Source organism: Arachis hypogaea, chromosome 18, assembly GCF_003086295.3.
Source record: "Arachis hypogaea cultivar Tifrunner chromosome 18, arahy.Tifrunner.gnm2.J5K5, whole genome shotgun sequence".
Lineage (NCBI taxonomy): Eukaryota > Viridiplantae > Streptophyta > Magnoliopsida > Fabales > Fabaceae > Arachis > Arachis hypogaea.
Window position 1 is genome coordinate 45825853 of NC_092053.1, and position 7777 is coordinate 45833629.

The following is a 7777-nucleotide window of genomic DNA, read 5'->3' on the forward strand; positions in this document are numbered from 1 at the left end:
TCAGATTTAGATTTGTAAAATTATTTGTTCGTTCTTTCCCTGGAAATGGCACCACAAACGGATGCACAGAACCATGGTCCAAACATAACTTCACAACTTCGCATAACTAACCAGCAAGTGCACTGGGTCGTCCAAGTAATAAAACCTTACGTGAGTAAGGGTCGATCCCCCGGAGATTGTTGGTATGAAGCAAGCTATGGTCACCTTGTAAATCTCAGTCAGGTGGATATAAAATAGTTATGAAGTTTTCGAAAATAAATAATAAATAACTAAATAGAAAATAAAGATAGAAATACTTATGTAATTCATTGGTGGGAATTTCAGATAAGCGTATAGAGATGCGTTCGTTCCTCCGAACTTATGCTTTCCTGCTGTCTTCATCCAATCAATCCTACTCCTTTCTATGGTTGGCTTTATGTAAGGACATCATCATTGTCAATGGCTACTTTTCATCCTCTCTGTTAAAATGGTCTGATGCGCTGTCACTGCATGGCTAATCATCTGGAGGCATCACCGTGGCCAATGGCTGCATCCTATCCTCTTGTGAAAATGGTCCAAATGCTCTTTCACAGCACGGCTAATCATCTGAGGTTCTCGATCATACTGGAATAGGATTCACCCTCCTTTTGCGTCTGTCACTACGCCCAGCACTCGCGAGTTTGAAGTTTGTCACAGTCATTCAATCCCAGAGTCCTACTTGGAATACCACAGACAAGGTTTAGACTTTCCGGACTCTCATGAATGCCGCCATCAATCTAGCTTATACCACGAAGATTCTGACTAAGAGATCCAAGAGATACTCATTCAATCTAAGGTGGAACGGAAGTGGTTGTCAGGTACGTGTTCGTGGGAGAATGATGATGATTGTCACGTTCATCACATTCATATTGAAGTGCGAATGAATATCTTAGAAGTGGAATAAGTTGAATTGAATAGAGAAACAGTAGTACTTTGCATTAATTCATGAGAAACAGCAGAGCTCCACACCTTAATCTATGGAGTGTAGAAATTCTACCGTTGAAAAATACATAAGTGAAAGGTTCAGGCATGGCCGAATGGCCAGCCCCCAAAACGTGATCACAGGATCAAAAATACAATCCAGGATATCAAATACAATAGTAAAAAGTCATATTTATACTAAACTAGTTACTAGGGTTTACAGAAGTAAGTAATTGATGCATAAATCCACTTCCGGGGCCCACTTGGTGTGTGCTTGGGCTGAGCTTGAATGTTACACGTGCAGAGGCTCTTTTTGGAGTTGAACGCCAGGTTGTAACATGTTTCTGGCGTTCAACTCTGGTTCGTGATGTGTTTCTGGCGTTTAACTCGAGACAGCAGCGTAGAACTGGTGTTCAACGCCCTTTTACGTCGTCTAAACTTGGCCAAAGTATAGACTATTATATATTGCTGGAAAGCCCTGGATGTCTACTTTCCAACGCAATTAAAAGAGCGCCATTTTGAGTTCTGTAGCACCAGAAAACCCACTTTGAGTGCAGGGAGGTCAGAATCCAACAGCATCAGCAGTCCTTCTTTAACCTCTGAATCTGATTTTTGCTCGAGTCCCTCAATTTCAGCCAGAAAATACTTGAAATCACAGAAAAACACACAAACTCATAGTAAAGTCCAGAAATGTGAATTTAACATAAAAACTAATAAAAACATCCCTAAAAGTAACTAGATCCTACTAAAAACATACTAAAAGCAATGCCAAAAAGCGTATAAATTATCCGCTCATCACAACACCAAACTTAAATTGTTGCTTGTCCCCAAGCAACTGAAAATCAAGTAGGATAAAAAGAAGAGAATATACTATAAATTTCAAAATATCAATGAAACATAGCTCCAATCAGATGAGCGGGACTTGTAGCTTCTTGCCTCTTGAATAGTTTTGGCATTTCACTTTATCCATTGAAGTTCAGAATGATTGGCATCTATAGGAACTCAGAATTCAGATAGTGTTATTGATTCTCCTAGTTCAGTATGTTGATTCTTGAACACAGCTACTTTATGAGTCTTGGTCGTGGCCCTAAGCACTTTGTTTTCCAGTATTACCACCGGATACATAAATGCCACAAACACATAACTGGGTGAACCTTTTCAGATTGTGACTCAGCTTTGCTAAAGTCCCCAATTAGAGGTGTCCAGGGTTCTTAAGCACACCCTTCTTTTGCTTTGGACCTTGACTTTAACCGCTCAGTCTCAAGTTTTCACTTGACACCTTCACGCCACAAGCACATGGTTAGGGACAGCTTAGTTTAGCCGCTTAGGCCAAGATTTTATTCCTTTAGGCCCTCCTATCCACTTATGCTCAAAGCCCTGGGATCCTTTTTATTACCCTTGCCTTTTGGTTTTAAGGGCTATTGGCTTTTTTCTCTTGCCTTTTGGTTTTAAGAGCTTTTGGCTTTTTCTGCTTGCTTTTTCTTTCTATTTTTTTTCGCCTTTTTTTTTTCTGCAAGCTTAGTTCTTTGCTGCTTTTTCTTGCTTCAAGAATCATTTTTATGATTTTTCAGATTATCAAATAACATGTCTCCTTATCATCATTCTTTCAAGAGCCAACATATTTAACATTCTTAAACAACAGCTTCAAAAGATATATGCACTCTTCAAGCATTCATTCAGAAAATAAGAAGCATTGTCACCACATCAACATAATTAAACTAAGTTCAAGGATAAATTTGAAACTCATGTGCTTCTTGTTCTTTTGAATTAAAAACATTTTTCATTTAAGAGAGGTGATGGATTTATAGGACATTCATAATTTTAAGACATAGTTACTAAATACTAATGATCATGTAATAAGACACAAACTTAGATAAGCACTTAACATAAAGAAAATGAAAAACAGAGAATATAAGAACAAGGAATGAGTCCACCTCAGTGATGGTGGTGTTTCCTTCTTGAGGAACCAATGATGTCCTTGAGCTCTTCTATGTCTCTTCCTTGTCTTTGTTGCTCCTCCCTCGTTGCTTTTTGATCTTCTCTAATCTCATGAAGAATGATGGAGTGCTCTTGATGTTCCACCCTTAGTTGTCCCATGTTGGAACTCAATTCTCCTAGGGAGGTGTTGATTTGCTCCCAATAATTTTGTGGAGAAAAATGCATTTGTGGCATCTCTGGGATCTCATGGTGATGAGCTTTATGCATCTCTTGAGATCCGTGAATGGGCTCTCTTATTTGCTCCATCCTTTTCTTAGTGATGGGCTTCTCTTCCTTAATGGGAACGTCTCCTTCTATGTCAATCCCAGCTGAATTGCATAGATGGCAAATGAGGTGAGGAAAAGCTAACCTTGCCATAGTGGAGGACTTGTCAGCCACCTTGTAGAGTTCTTGAGGTATAATCTCTTGAACCTCTACTTCTTCTCCAATCATGATGCTATGGATCATGATGGCCCGGTCTATAGTAACTTCAGACCGGTTGCTAGTGGGAATGATTGAGCGTTAAATGAACTCCAACCATCCTCTAGCTACAGGCTTAAGGTCCAGTCTTCTCAGTTCAACTGGTTTGCCTTTTGAGTCAATCTTCTATTGAGCTCCTTCCACACATATGTTCATGAGTACTTGGTCCAACCTTTGATCAAAGTTGACTCTCCTTGTATAGGGGCGTGCGTTCTCTTCCATCATTGGCAAGTTGAACGCCAACCTTATATTTTCCGGACTAAAATCTAAGTAATTCCCCCGAACCATGGTGAGATAATTCTTTGGGTTCGGGTTCTTACTTTGATCATGGTTCCTTGTGATCCATGCATTAGCATAGAACTCTTGAACCATTAGAGTTCCGACTTGTTAGATGGGGTTTGTTAGAACTTTCCCAACCTCTTCTTTGGATTTCATGTCGGATCTCCGGATACTCATTTCTCTTGAGCTTGAAAGGGACCTCGGGGATCACCTTCTTCTTGGCCACAACATCATAGAAGTGGTCTTGATGAGCTTTGGAGATGAATCTTTCCATCTCCCATGACTCGGAGGTGGAAGATTTTGTCTTCCATTTCCCTTTTCTAGAGGATTCTCCGGTCTTAGGTGCCATCAATGGTAATGGAAAAACAAAAAGCTTATGCTTTTACCACACCAAACTTAAAATATTGCTCGCCCTCGAGTAAGAGAAGAAAGAATAGATGAAGAAGAAGAAGAAAATATGGAGGAGAGGAAGGAGAGGTGTATTCGGCCAAGAAGGGAAAGAGAGGGTTGTGTTGTGTGAAAAGGAGGAAGAATGGAGGGATATATATAGGGAAGGGAGGGGGGTAAGGTTCGGCCATAAGGGTGGGTTTTGGGTGGGAAATGGATTTTGAATTTTGAAGGTAGGTGGAGTTTATGAGGTAGGTTTATAGGGAAGAGTGGATGGATGTGAGTGGTGAAGTGGTGATAGGGAAGAGAGATTGAGGTGATTGGTGAAGGGTTTTGGGGAAGAGTGTTTATTGGAAAGAGAGGATGAACATTGAGAAGAGGGAAGAGAGTGAGTGGAGGTAGGTGCGGATCCTGTGGGGTCCACAGATGCTAAGATGATCCTGTAGGGTCCACAGATCCTGAGGTGTCAAGGAATTGCATCCCTGCACCAATTAGGCATGTAAAATGCCTTTGCATGCAATTCTGGCATTTAAACGCCGAATTGATACTTGTTCTGGGCGTTCAACGCCCAGATGCAGCATATTTCTGGCGTTGAACGCCAGCCAGATGCTTGTTTCTGGCGTTCAGCGCCAGCTCTTCTTCACTGCGCATTTCTGGCGTCTGGACGCCAGGATGCTGCTTGTTTCTGGCGTTCAACGCCAGATCCATGCTCTGTTATGGCGTTAAACGCTAGCCAGATGCTCCTTACTGGTGTTTAAACACCAGTAAGATCCTCCTTCAGGGTGTGATTTTTCTTCTGCTGTTTTTGATTCTGTTTTTAATTTTTTTATTTATTTTGTGACTCCACATGATCATGAACCTAATAAAACATGAAATAACAATAAAATAAAATTAGAGAAATAAAAATTAGGTTGCCTCCCAACAAGCACTTCTTTAATGTCAATAGCTTGACAGTGGGCTCTCATGGAGCCTCATAAATGTTCAGAGCATTATTGAGACTACCACACCAAACTTAGAGTTTGGATATGGGAGTTCAACACCAAACTTAGAGTTTGGTTGTGGCCTCCCAACACCAAACTTAGAGTTTGACTGTGGGGGCTCTGGTTGACTCTGTTTTGAGAGAAGCTTACTGTGCCTCTTTTCCATGTTTACAGAAGGATGTCCTTGAGTTTTAAACTCAAGGGAGTCCTCATTCAATTGAAGAACTAGTTTACCTCTGTTAACATCAATCACAGCTCTTGCTGTGGCTAGGAAGGGTCTTCCAAGTATGATGGATTCATCCTCATCCTTCCCAGTATCTAGGACTATGAAATCAGCAGGGATGTAAAGGCTTTCAACCTTTACTAATACGTCCTCTACTTGTCCACAAGCCTGTTTTCTTGAATTGTCTGCCATCTCTAATGAGATTTTAGCAGCTTGCACCCCAAAGATTCCCAGTTTCTCTGTTACAGAGAGAGGCATGAGGTTTATCCCTGAACCAAGGTCACACAGAGCCTTTTCAAAGATCATGGTGCCTATGGTACAAGGTATTAGGAACTTTCTAGGATCCTGTTTCTTCTGAGGCAATGTCAGTTGATCCAGGTCACTCAGTTCATTGGTGAACAAGGGAGGTTCATCTTCCCAAGTCTCAATACCAAATAATTTGGCATTCAGCTTCAAGATTGCACCAAGGTATTTGGTAACTTGCTCCTCAGTAATATCCTCATTCTCTTCAGAAGAGGAATACTCATCAGAGCTCATGAATGGCATAAGGAGGTTTAATGGAATCTCTATGGTATCTAGTTGAGTCTCAGATTCCTTTGGTTCCTCAGAGGGAATCTCCTTATTGATCACTGGACGTCCCAGGAGGTCTTCCTCCTTAGGATTCACGTCCTCCCCTTCTTCCTTGGATTCGGCCATGATGGTTATATCAATGGCCTTGCACTCTCCTTTTGGATTTTTTTCTGTATTACTTGGGAGAGTACTAGGAGGGATTTCAGTGATCCTTTTACTCAGCTGGCCCACTTGTGCATCCAAATTTCTAATGGAGGACCTTGTTTCATTCATGAAACTCACAGTGGCCTTAGATAGATCAGAGATTGAGTTTGCTAAATTAGAAGTATTTTGTTCAGAGTTCTCTGTCTGTTGCTGAGTGGATGATGGAAAAGGTTTACTATTGTTAAACCTATTTCCTCCACCATTATTAAAGCCTTGTTGAGGCCTTTGTTGATCCTTCCATGAGAGATTTGGGTGATTTCTCCATGAGGGGTTATAGGTGTTTCCATAAGGTTCACCCATGTAATTCACCTCTGCTATTGCAGGGTTTTCAGGATCATAAGCTTCTTCTTAAGAAGATGCCTCTTGAGTACTGTTGGATGCAGATTGCATTCCATTCAAACTCTGACAAATCATATTGACTTGCTGAGTCAATATTTTATTCTGAGCCAATATGGCATTCAGAGTATCAATTTCAAGAACTCATTTCTTCTGAGGCGTTCCATTACTCACAGGGTTCCTCTCAAAAGTGTACATGAACTGGTTATTAGCAACCATGTCAATGAGTTCTTGAGCTTCTGCAGGCTTTTTCTTTAGGTGAATGGATCCACCTGTAGAAGTATCCAATGACATCTTAGCTAATTCAGACAGACCATCATAGAATATATCCAGGATGGTCCACTCTGAAAGCATGTCAGAAGGACACTTTTTAGTCAGTTGCTTGTATCTCTCCCAAGCTTCATAGAGGGATTCACCTTCTTTCTGTCTGAAGGTTTGAACATTCACTCTAAGCTTGCTCAGCTTTTGTGGAGGAAAGAACTTGGCTAAGAAAGCCGTGACCAGCTTATCCCAAGAGTTCAGGCTATCTTTGGGTTGAAAGTCCAACTATACTCTAGCTCTGTCTCTTATAGCAAAAGGGAAAAGCATGAGCCTGTAGACTTCAGGATCTACTCTATTAGTCTTAACAGTATCACAGATCTACAAAAATTCAATTAAGAACTGAAAAGGATCTTCAGATGGAAGTCTATGAAACTTGCCGTTCTGCTACATCAGAGAAACTAATTGAGGTTTAAGCTCAAAATTGTTTGCTCCAATGGTAGGAATTGAGATGCTTCTTCCATGTAAATTGGAATTAGGTGCAGTAAAGTCACCAAGCATCCTCCTTGCATTATTATTATTTTCGGCTGCCATCTCCTCTTCCTGTTCGAAAATTCCTGTAAGGTTGTCTCTGGATTGTTGTATTTTAGCTTCTCTTAGTTTCTTCTTCAGAGTCCTTTCAGGTTCAGGGTTTGCTTCAACAAGAATGTTCTTGTCCTTTCTCCTACTCATATGAAAGAGAAGGGAACAGAAAAATAATAATAATAGGGATCCTTTTTACCCAGGTATAGAGGTTCCCCTGTGTGAGTAGAAGAAGAAAAGAATGTAATGTAAAGAAGGGAAGAAGAGAAAATTCGAACATAGATGGAAGAGGGGGTTTGAATTTGGGTGAGATGAAGTGTTAGTAGATGAATAAATAAATAGAAGAAGATGAGAGGTGAGAGGATAAAATTTTGAAAAGGGGTTAGTGATTTTCGAAAATTAGGAATGAAATCAAATTAAAAATTGAAACAATTAGTTAATTAAAAAGAATTTTTGAAAAAGAGGGAAGAGATTTTCAAAAATTAGAGAGAGAGAGTTAGTTAGGTAGTTTTGAAAAAGATAAGAAAACAAACAAAAAGTTAGTTAGTTAGTTGAAACAAAT

At 40.2% G+C, this 7777-nt stretch overlaps 1 non-coding gene across 1 annotated transcript; it reads left to right on the forward strand.

Annotated features, from left to right (window-relative positions):
* The first annotated feature begins 6723 nt into the window (after positions 1–6723).
* LOC112774030 (small nucleolar RNA R71) lies at positions 6724–6831 on the forward strand. The gene has a single exon (XR_003188544.1). It is a non-coding gene; the product is annotated as a small nucleolar RNA R71 (small nucleolar RNA).
* Positions 6832–7777: the final 946 nt, after the last annotated feature.